General features: G+C 33.0%; 1 long non-coding RNA gene across 1 annotated transcript in view; it reads left to right on the top strand.

Annotated features, from left to right (window-relative positions):
* LOC149422459 (uncharacterized) overlaps window positions 1-12,280 on the top strand; it is a 188,767-nt gene that overhangs the window by 83,201 nt on the left and 93,286 nt on the right. The window contains exon 2 of the long non-coding RNA XR_016302417.1: window positions 5,765-5,841. This is a non-coding gene — a long non-coding RNA (uncharacterized LOC149422459). The remainder of the gene's footprint in view (window positions 1-5,764; window positions 5,842-12,280) is intronic.

The following is a 12,280-nucleotide window of genomic DNA, read 5'->3' as shown; positions in this document are numbered from 1 at the left end:
AAATCACAAGTGCGCCCTACTGTCGAATTTGGCAGCCATCTCTGGTCCGGAGCCCCTAAATACCTGAAAAAACCCTTGACTCTGTGCAAAAACGGGCAGTCCGTTTGATAGATTCCCCAATCTTAACAAACGGACTGCAAACTTTAGAGCACAGGCGTCGGGTAGGTATGCTGTCCTTATTCTATCGGTATTACAATGGAAGATGCTCTGAGGAACTAGCGTCATTGATCCCTTCCGCACCGGTGCGTAGTCGGGATACACGCTAAACGCGCGCCCAACATTTGTACACGGTTGACATTTGTCACATGAGAACGGGTCGCTTCTACAATTCGTTCTTGAGTTCAACAGCTCGGCTGTGGAACGAACTGCCGGCCTCTGTGTTTCCTCCCTCCTACAACATGGGACTCTTCAAGACCCATGTTCACTCCTTCCTCTCCACAAAAAGACCCTCTACACAGCATCCCCAAAGATGACATAGGCCCTGAGGGAAATTATTTTCTTCAGGGCCTCCTGTGTGGAGTTAATATTAAAAAAAAAATTTAAAAAATGTGATAAAATATCATGATAAGTGTTTTTATAATATGTTTGTGGTCTATTTAATTAGAAAAAACGAAGATACAAAGTTTTGTAAAAAAAATCAGCAGTTAAAAACCAACTTACCGACATAAGTTATATTCAATTTTTCAATTAAGTCCTAAATCCTGTATCTAAATTTCGCCAATAAACAATTAGATAATGTTAATTAAGTGTTAATCTCAAGTGACCTACCAGGTAAGTATTGTACTGTATATTTTCTCCATAAATAGTTAAGTAATAACATAGATCACTGTAGAAATGTATTATAAGTTTGTACAACGCCCTTGAGGTGATTTTGCACAAAAACGGCGCTATACAAGTCATCCAATTATTATTATTATAAGAAGGAACCCAAATTTATTCCAGGCATAGATTATAACACATAAACATTAAAAACATCGCTAAATCAAATAACCAAAAACTGTTGTCACCAAGTTTTGGTAGTACCCGACAATATGTACATTCTAGCATCACGTTAATTAATCAAAAAATAAATCATTGTACATATAGTTTTGTATTAGTGATCGACGAACCGGTGGATGCAATCTGTTCTGTAATTTGATATTAGTTTTACGAGTCTATAATTAGTAATAAGATAGTAATAGAAATGTATTGTATATTTGTACAGCGCCCTGGAGGTGATTTTGCACAAGAACGGTGCTATACAAATCATCAAAATGTGATTATTATTTTTACTAACTGCTGTAATGTCATCCGATTTAAGAGAAATGGATGCATTGCCGCGTGTTTTTTTTTATTTCCACAAAAGTTGATAGAATGCATTGTCATCGACAACCACTCTTTCAGCTCATTCTAATGTCGAGAATTGTGTTAATTTCCGCTTTCAAGATTTTGTAATTATTGATACCGTTTGATGCGATGAAATAATGAGAATAAAAAATACGGTATATATTTTTTATCAAGGAACCATGACACTCGTCAAGCCATACATGTAATACGTTTGAATAATATTTTTTTAAATACATATTATCAATTTTCATATATAATATTATTTATTTATTTATGGAAATACCCGAAAAATATTATTATTTAGTCATCCCTACTACTAAATAGCATTTTTATACCATCTCATAAGCATCCAATTAAAAGGAAAAAATATGTTAAATAAATAGATTCGAAACAACCCTATGATCGACCAATAAAATAATCGAGAAAAATACCCATCATAGTGAACGTTACCCACTCGAGCGATTGTTTGTATACATATACATTTACCAAAGTATTTAATCAACATCATTCCTCCAAATATATTAATATTAAAGCATATGGCTTACTATAATTTTTTTTACACACTCGTCACAAGCGATCGCTCAAAAATTTTTTACAAATTCGTTATAAGCAATTGTTCCTTCTCTAATGTATAATAAATTGATCAGTTCTATCAAAAATTTGATTTCATATGTACCTACATAATTATGGTTTTGCATAATATATTGCACTACCGAAAAATTTTACCTGCATGCATGTTTACCTACCGCAATCGAATTTATATTTTTAAAAAAACTTTTTGGCACAGGTAATATTTTTTTAGCTTAATTGAATAAATCGTGAGGTTACTGCCAAAAGTTTTTACTTACAAAAACAAGTTTTGGAGTAAACTCAATTTTAGAGTTTGATTTTCGTTGTAGTCAGGGTTTTGCGAAATAGTGTGAATGTTATTTTTTTTAATTCATCTATGTGTATGTTTTTTTTAAATATGCTCATTTTTTTAGGTGCTTTTACAATATTTTTGTTTTCACTAATAAAAAAATGATTTTACCAAGTTTTACAAGAAAAAGCAATAGCTAAAAACCTACTTAATGACGTATCTAATAAGGAACCCAAACTAATTCCACACACAGTTTACGAGTATGGTACATAAATATTAAAATCATCGCTAACTCGAAAAACCAAAAAATGTAGTTAACAACTTTTGGCAGTAACCCCACGAAATGGAATTGGCGCTGCAAAATACTTTTTGTGTCAAATAAAGTTCAATCAAACATCAAATCGAATAACTAAATTATTCGTTGAAATGCCGCATTTGCATAAAATTGTATTTTTTATCATGTGAACTACATTGTGTAGTCATATATTTCGATTTTTTTTTAATTTTCAGAATCGAATGAGGATGTCGATTTTTAAAATACTTCTAAATTTCCATCACTAATGCAGTGTACTAGCAGCTTAAAAAGCCTTCACATGAAACAATGTAGGAAATGGTGCAGGGTGCATTGTGTTAAAACAATGTAGGTATGCCAGCATCAATATATTTACAGGCTTTAAAATCGAAGATATATTATTGTATAACCCTATTTCCTCTTTGGTAACTCTTCGATTACTGGCACAATCTCAGAAATATATGAGTAATAAGTCAAGAATAATTACTTATTTAATCTAATCTTGTTAACATGGTTTAGAGAGCGGCCGAGATTATGTATTAACTAATAATCATTTTACAATCAGTTGTTATTAGAACATGTGTTGAAATTCGTGTAAAATTTAAGTGCCGTCATTACATGTCCCCAAAAGATAATATCACAGTTTATTGCGCATCGTTTTGCTTTGGTAAATGGTCACGTACTTGCCTAATTAAATTATCAAAATGAAATAATTCAATTAATGTGTTAATTTAAAACATTTTCATTTTATTTTTTTGCGATACCAAACAAATAAATATTTGGAGAAAGTAGGACTATTGCATCAACGCCATGGGAGGTTAGGAAGTACCTGGCTATTTAGATTTGATAACTTAACATAGCCAAAGCCAATTCAAGTGTCAAGCAATGGATCGGTACTGAATTTTGGGACTTGAAGACACACCTCGTTTTTTTATTACTGTACCACGCCGGGAATTCGTGACTTTTGAGTCAGTTGACAATTCAACAATTATGCGAAATACAATTTAATAAGAATTTTATATCTTTGTGTAATATTAAGTACCTATGCAAAAAAAAGCACGCTTCAACGGTTAACTCTTTTACCAGTAGAGGTCAAGATTCTGGAATATAATAAATACTTGATTTAGTTATAAATTTCTGTGTACTGTATGCATGTAGAATGTTGATAAATTATTACGTAATTTGTGTAGTCATGCGACTAATCGCGTCTCGTCAAATAACACATCCAGATAATATTATAATTTGTAAAGTAATGCTACATAAATTCATAAATTGATTGAGCTGACGATACAAAGGTTACCATAATAATATATAATTCACTATGACAAATTACCTCCTTCAAAAGTGGTAATATCCTGGTACATAGCGCCCTTCGTGGCAGCAGGACGCGTCCTAACGCTTCCTCCAACCGCTTTGTGTTTTTTTTAGTATTTTCAAGGGAAATGAGGCAACATCCCTTTGAAATTATTTTTAAAATCAATCCATCAACATTTGAACAATAAAAATAAACTTAATAATTATTAGAACTTTATAATATGTGATTTGAGTGCAGTGTTTTAAAGTGAATATTCTGAAATTTGCTCAAAAATATTGGTTTTTCGAAACGAACGGCGACCGGTAAATGCACTCCAGATGTTTCAACAAAATTCTCGGAAACTGGGCAAGCTTGGACACTGGCAAGTTTTTTACTAAGCCCAGGGTAATAATTTATTACCCAACCGTCGCTTTATTACGGACAGAATGCACCACTTCAACAATTACCAGGAACAGGATTACATGGAGATAAATGATGGACTTGCCAAACGTCACAGCGGTGCTGCCAGGGTCTCTTATCTATGTGAGGTGTCAGCGCTTTATTAGCAGCAGATACATACCTGGACGCTGTTGTTGGACGCGGTGGACTCTCTTACTGCAGCAGCTGGTCCAGTTCCTTCACCACTTAGGATTCTTGCTGCAGAGTCTCCATCTTCTATCTTCGTAGAACGTCACAGCGGTGCTGCCAAGGTCTGGTATCTGTGAGAGGATAGTGTGTCAGCGCTTTATTAGCAGCAGACACATACCTGGACGGATGACGAACCTCGTGCTGGCACTGTTGGTGGACGCGGTGGACTCTTTCGCTGCAGCAGCTGGACCAGTTTCTTCACCACCTGGGATTCTTGCTGCAGAGTCTCCATCTTCTATCTTCGTGTCACCTGTTCCTTTACTTCATTTTACTTAACTTAACTTCACTCTATTTTTGTAATATTTATATTTTCTGTAATACCTGCATCAACTGTAAAGCGCCCCTGAGGTGATATCTCACAAAAGCGGCGCTATACAAATTATCCAATAATAAATAAATAAATAAATACCTACTCGCAAAGCCTGCGTTGGTTTCACAGAAAGGACAATCGTAGATTATTCACTGATCAGTATTACCACAGGGCTTAGATTTTGCAACATATTGACGTCTGTGAATATATTATTAGTGTGCTATTATTAGAAAGGTGACTAAGATGGCAAAGATGTTACGAAATACCTACGGAAGGTGGTAGGCGCCGGTTCATGTCATTGTTTTTGAGTAGATTAAAGGTTATCGCACACGCACATATCGGCTCGGCGTCGGATCGGCACCGCCCCGCCTCGGATCACTTCACTAGCTCGTCCCGTGGCGAGGCGATAACATTACGATTCTGATTATTGTGCATTATATTTTACGGAGTTTGTTACAAAAAATCTGAACGGTTGTAGCTGAGGCGATGCTGATCTGGTTCCGCTGTGATAAGCTATGATTTAAGCCATTTTTTCGAGGAATTGAAATACTAGAATAGGTATCACATTTTTGTGTGGCCCGAAAAACACTAAAATTGATCTAGAATTTTTAATGTATTGCTACAGTTGGAAACATGTCGGTATAAATTCCAATAGGGATTTTTTTGTATTTGTTCGGAAGCTAAAAATATACATTCATAAAGAGGCGTGTAAAAATGCATTGAACTGACAGAATTCGTACTTTTTCAGTTTTTTGCGTAACATGAAGTTAGCTAAGCTTTGTTAGAATTCGAGCTTTAAATGCACAATATGTAAAATATATTAAATCGCAATTTTTTGATATTACGAAGCTGGCGGTCAACCAGATGCGAAACGCGTCGATGCAAAATTTGCTCTCCAGAAATTCATAGACAAAACCAGCTGTTTGATAATAGAGAATCTCTAAAATCGTAATCATTCCCCTTTACACATTACTGTTTTCGTACCTGCCAGCCTACCTAATTTTAACAAGAAATGACTTTTTGTAATTGTTTCAGGTTGAGAAAATTTTCATCAGACAAGTTGCCGGATTCGATTATAGCTGCACTTCCTACTTAACAACAAGTGATGAATGGTGAGATATTCTTTTTTTAAATTAATTTCTTAGTAAGAACCAGAAAACTGTGGGTAGGTACTGTGCTACTAAAGCGCACGAGGAAATTAAGTTTATTTTCAATTTGAAAAGACATTTCCATTTTTGGTAACCCATAATTGTGTACAAATCGTTTCTAAGCACGAGCCATATTTGTAAGTGATTTCACCTCAAACTATAATTTATTCTTGTTTGTCCTACTTACCTCCATAGCTTGCAGTGCCTATTATTCCGTTGCTCTTACATAATTTGACGCTGGATAGAAACACAATAGTCATAATAATACGATATTCAAATCAATGCTTTCAAAAATACCAGCGAATCCTCAGAATTAAATTATTCAAATTATATTATTGAATGAATAATTCATCTGATATCAATAAGGATATGCTAATTCATATTATTTGTTTGTCTTGTTGTAAAAAACTGACAAATTATTTGGCGCTTATTAGCATATTGAATCGTTACATAAATCATGTTTTAGTCAAACCTCCGCAAGCAAACATTGCGGCAGGTTCAAGAGCAGGTCACCGTGATTGAATCAGGCACTGATTTATGGCCTTTGAACAACTTTTTGCTTGGATTTTATTCATCCAATGTCTAGTATAAATCAAATTTAATTTGTTATTAAATGTTATTTTGGAAAATCCCCAAGGGTTCGACTATCGTTTGAAGAGATTTTTTTTCGTTTCAAATTACCGACGTGTTTTTATCGGTACGCTATACCAGGTACACTTACTGCCAATTTGTAGAATTATTTAAGAATTTTAATTTTTTAAGAAGCTTTATTGCTTCAGTATTAAATTATATTCAATGTAGCTATAACGTTGTGATTATGCATTGTAAATAAATTCAAATACATTACTTTGTAATAAACTACTATTTTTAATTTTCTGAATTATCGTTCCTTCCTCGGAGCAAAATATACGCTAACTTAATTTTACAAAATTATTATGGTGTTGAAGTGGGGGTGGAGGCTTGCGTAGATATTAGTGAAGAGCGAGGGTAGAAGATGAAGTGGGCGGTAAATGGAAATATTTCTAAATATATGTTTCGTACAACACAATATTTTTTAATATTAATTTAGTATATATTTAGCCCTGAGAAAAAACCTTATGACCCTATATAAGAATCAAAGCATGGGCTCCCAACTATGTTTTTTCACTCCTCATTCACTCTAAAATATTTTCCCTGAGGTATTTAAATCGACCATCATAACTTATGGTTTTTTTGTTTTTTCGTTATATTTCGTTTTTATAAACGTATTATTACCTCGTTGTTCTCATTACTTGATTAGCCAGTGGAGATCTGCTCTTAGCTTCATTTTATGTGCAACTTTGTAGTTAATACAAACCGCTTTTGATGATATTTTCTACAAAAATTAACAACAGTAACTAGCCAGGTTATTAAATTACCATTATTTATACCATAATTAAATTCCCCTATTCTGTTGTCGCACCCTTCTATGTTCCATATGAAAATAATCCTATTGACACGTCTCTTTCGGGCGGTTCTTCCAGTTCTCCTAACAGCACCACGTCGCGATAATCCATGCATAACTGTATAAAGTGCATGTGGTACGAATAACTAGCGAGAGGCATTAGCCTGGTAATCTCTGGCAAGTGTTTACGAATCCATTTGCTGTCGCGTGATTTGATCCGGAGTGCGGAGAGGGGAAGTGTTAAGGAAACACGACATCTGTCTGCTCGCACGCTAATGCCTAATGCCTGATGCCTCGTGCTATTTTTACATTTTCACCCCTTCTTGATGGGGTATACTTAGATTTCCTCACAATTTTTGCTACGGTTCAATTATATATACTCTGTGACAAATATTAATATTCGATTATTCGAAAATATCGTTTAATATCAAGGATATGTACACGAAATGACGATTTTATAACGCTAGCGCAGATTCATGAAAAAGCACGATACATCGTAATCGTGGGATTTGTGAATTTGGAAATATTTTATAAATGATCATTGCCTGTCAAAAAAATAATTAAATAAACGATAAGAAATTTTCCATTCGATTGAAAACCTTTAGTAAGCTTTAAAAATCATTAGTGATTCATATTTTGATCTTTCAATTTTCCACAGATTTATATCAACCAAAAATTTGATTAAAAAAAAATTCAATTCGTTAATGCAATCAGTTCCAATTTTTCAGATTAAAAGTTCATTTTACGTGAGTAATTTTACTCTGGTATACGCAGGAACATTTCATATAATTACAGACAACCGAAATTAGTGTGTTTTATACTAATTTTGAAAATGACAGTTAACATAATTTTCTGATAAAAAATTGTGGGTAGTTAGGTACTTAAACGCTTGTCGGAATTTGTCCAGAAATACGATGACACCTAAAGTCAAAGCAAATCCGATTTATATAGTTAATTGAATTAAAATTACAGACAAAAAACCGAAATTCTTATTTTTATTCATTTTCTGTAAATGATCACCACTTATACCTGTTTTCGATTTTTTTTCCAAGTAATCAATTATAAAAAAGTTAAAAACCAACTCGTAGGTTTATAATCTAGATATAACCTATAATCTAATCTCTCTGTAATATATTAATATCTCAAGTTTACATAGTAAGTGATTGATAGTTGGTCATACAGCTTGATATGATTTAATCAATAATAATTTTAAATGCCTTCCTGCAAATTGTAGACTGATTGTATTAATTAACATAAAACATATCTAAATACTATAACGTCGATTTCCATCTCATACTTCTGATCTCTTGCTACCTTTAGTTGAATTAAAAAGTAAAGATTGGTTACTGAGACGTCGCGCGTTGTTTTACTATGTCCATTGGACATACTGGAGATTTACTGCGTTTAGTATCGCACAGTAGTTCATTCGACAGATAAACTGTCACTTTAAACTAATTGTTTGTGAAACTTGCCTTCGAAAGATGCTTTTTAGGGGTACAAAAATCATTCACAAGCAAAAAACAGATCTCATGTAGTTTCTTTGCATTCTTAAATACACATAAATTACTTATTATTTCAATAAATACACAAGGCTTTTAGCAACTCAAAAACGGTAAATGTCGAAATAAAATTAAGGTAGATAGCGAACGAAGCAACACATAAGTTTAATCTCAAGTGACCTCCCAGGTAAGTATATGTATGGTCTATTATTTATAATACCTGCTTGCACAGAATGTAAATAAATTGTAATATATGTCCATTAGCAGCATCAAGTTATTATTATTGGATTTACATTATTCGAAGTCTTATGCCTAAGGACGAATCACATTCGGGAAGATGAATTCTGATCAAGACAATATACATACATATTATTAAAATACCGGAAAGTCCAATTATGTCCAATTTTCCAATTATGTCCTGTGTATGCGAACCATATCTAAATTTCTCTAATAAACAAAAAACAGTGTTAATCTCAAGTGACGTATAGGTAAGTGTGGTATATTATCTGCTTGTACAAAATATAAATAAATAATAATAATTACATATAATCAAATGCATTGTACATATAGTTTTGTATTAGTGATCGACGAACCGGTGAATGCAATATGTTAGCCATAAAGTTGATAATAGTTTGTCTAATTTATAGTTAGAAATAAGATAAATCATTGTGGAAATATAATATATATTTCTACAGAGCCGTTGGGGTGATTTTTCACAAAAACGGCGCTATACAAATAATCCAAATATTATTATTAAAGACAACTTACTGACAGTAGGTCGTCTCATTCAGCATTTCGTATTCATACATAAACGCTGCCCGGTACTATATCTGTTTCGTTCAAACACATATTCTTTGAATTTTTATCTTTGTCACACATTAACAAATTTTGAATTAAGAATTTACTGGAAACGTAAGAATGTTTGTTACTTGCCACATTTTAATTAATTTTGTGAGACAATAACGTGTATTTAAATTGTTATATCGTTTGTTGCTACCATCACATTCAAACAAATTATTTCTGCAATGTGTAGATGGGAAGGATATAATGTCTCTTTTCTAATACAATCATTTGTCATCTTCTAACCACCGTTTGTCTCAACTAGAAGCTAACATGATAGTACTTAATATGGTGATTTAAAGATCCATGCTAATTCTTGACTTCTTAACCCTTCTGTTCCCCGCCCCGTGATCTCTGGACTGACATTTAGCGGTGAGTCACCCCGCGGCGTCACGCGACCCACGGGGCACCTAATCACGGAACCATGTCAAGGAAACCTTTCGTGTCTTAGCAAGCACTAAGTCCACCCTCGCGTATTGTATACAGTACACCTTATACCATGTTCCAGTGCATTACTCGGTGCTACAAGAGAATTAAAACCCCGCATTTGAACACTTTCTAGGCTCTTCAAAAATATTTATGTTAGTTTTAAAGATATCTCTATTTCGATGCCGTATTGCAAAAGTAATTATATGAAATTCCCTCGATGGGAAAAATGGCAAAGTACGCTCCGAAAATTATAAAAACACAACTTGTTCTGTTGTTTAACATTTTATAGGAATGACAAATCGGTTCAATGACATTTCAGGACGGTGGCAATTCAACACCCTTGTGAAAAGTGTAATTTAGTCATTAAAAACATATAAAAAAACCAGCGTATAAACCTAATCTAACGTCGCCTATTTAACCTAGTTTATTTCATCACTTTTCATGACTTTTATAACACTTTTTAAAATGTCCTGCGTTGCCCGGTTACTGAAAAAGTTACAATATTTTAAAATACTCATATTTCATACTTATTATCTTTTTCCAATTTTTGTTCATCCTACTAAATTCAAATGTGACAATATGACAATAAAAATTTACTTTATTAGATAGGTACCTACCATGATTAACGTGCTTTAACATTTAAGTATGACATAAAATAATTTGTTTAATTTGAAGATGTATTTTAATTATACTTTGTGATTCAAATTTTGATGTTGTTTTCTATTTTCTTTGAAGCATCGTTTTTATCCTTCAGTAATTTTTTTTTTCCGTTTTGGTTTATAAATGAACTTTTTTTTCCTTACGTTTTATTATTACATTATACTGTAAATCATGTACGACTACCATAATACGGGCATAAGCCTACGTAGCTAAGAAAATCACAAAAATCATAAATGCTCTTTAACTCTGATGTCGAGAGATTTCAACAGCATTTTAAATATGTCGTGTTTTATTAAATATGTTCACTCTAACGCTTATTAATTCTAATTTTTTTTTTAATATTAGAGCTCTCCCTCTATCATTGGTATTTACATAGGTATCTCCCTTTCAAACCGTCTTCGAGAGTGAAATAGAATTTTTATAACGCTTGTAGCCAGTGTCATAACGACCGTTTTAGCAACCTGTGCAACCTGGGCAGATGCCTGACATATTATGACCGCTATCACCATATATGTTGTACACAAAATGAAATAACATGGTAGCAATTTATCATTTTTTTGAGATGTTATATCGGTGACCGGATAAATCATCATACTGATAATTCATCACATCTTTAAAAAGTTATTTAAAGTCATGGAAAGTTATGAAACAAAAACTTTACTAACTGGGTTAAGTAGGTTAGGTTGGGTTAGGTTAAAAAATAAAATTTCATTGTTTCTAATGACTTTATATCTATTTTTAAAAGTGTGTTGAGTTATCATGGAACCGTTATATCATCTCTTTCGCATTTAATTCTTCAGTTATCTGAATTTTATCAAGGATTGGTATGTTTTGTATCTACCGATGATGAGTGGGTTTTACAGTGGGGAACGATTTTAAATATCGCAATAGTTACTTTTGCAATATAATAGTATATGAACGAATTACCGATTTCAAATATTTTGCAGAATGCTAATAGATACAATGTATACAGTAAAGGCCAGCACGTTGGCCTGAATATTTATTGGTTCATAACAAAGTCACAGTGGCATTAGCAGACCTAGTTCACCTTTCAGCCTTTATTGTTAATTTTATTGACATTGTTTATAATTTTCTTTGTATTTCGAAATGACGATTTTAATCCATAAATAACTAGAATTTCTGTCCACCTTAGAACAGTCGACTTTGCGTCGAAAAGATTTAACAAAAATTTCCTCTAAATTCATAACATTTGTAAGTAAATATCTACATACTCAAATATAAACCACATATTTTAGGTAACTTTTTTTATTTCAAATTAGGAATCATACAACTTGTTCAAAGAAATGACTCCATTTCATCTACAAAATTCTTCAGGCCGGTAAATATCATAGTATTGATTATTTAGATTTTTTTTTATTTATTCGCTCCTTGAAGGTTTTACATATACACATTTTAGGTAAGTTTTTGAGGAGTACAATAATTATTTTACTCTGAACTAACTAACCATCACGCCGTTTCTCTACAGGGGTAGGTAAAGAGGACGGACCGCCAAACAACCCGGTCTTGGCACACACTCCTTGCCTCATTCACA

Source organism: Hesperophylax consimilis, chromosome 7, assembly GCF_061612785.1.
Source record: "Hesperophylax consimilis isolate HC1 chromosome 7, BYU_Hcon_1.0, whole genome shotgun sequence".
Classification (NCBI taxonomy): Eukaryota; Metazoa; Arthropoda; class Insecta; order Trichoptera; family Limnephilidae; genus Hesperophylax; species Hesperophylax consimilis.
This window is presented reverse-complemented; position numbering and strand designations above follow the sequence as displayed.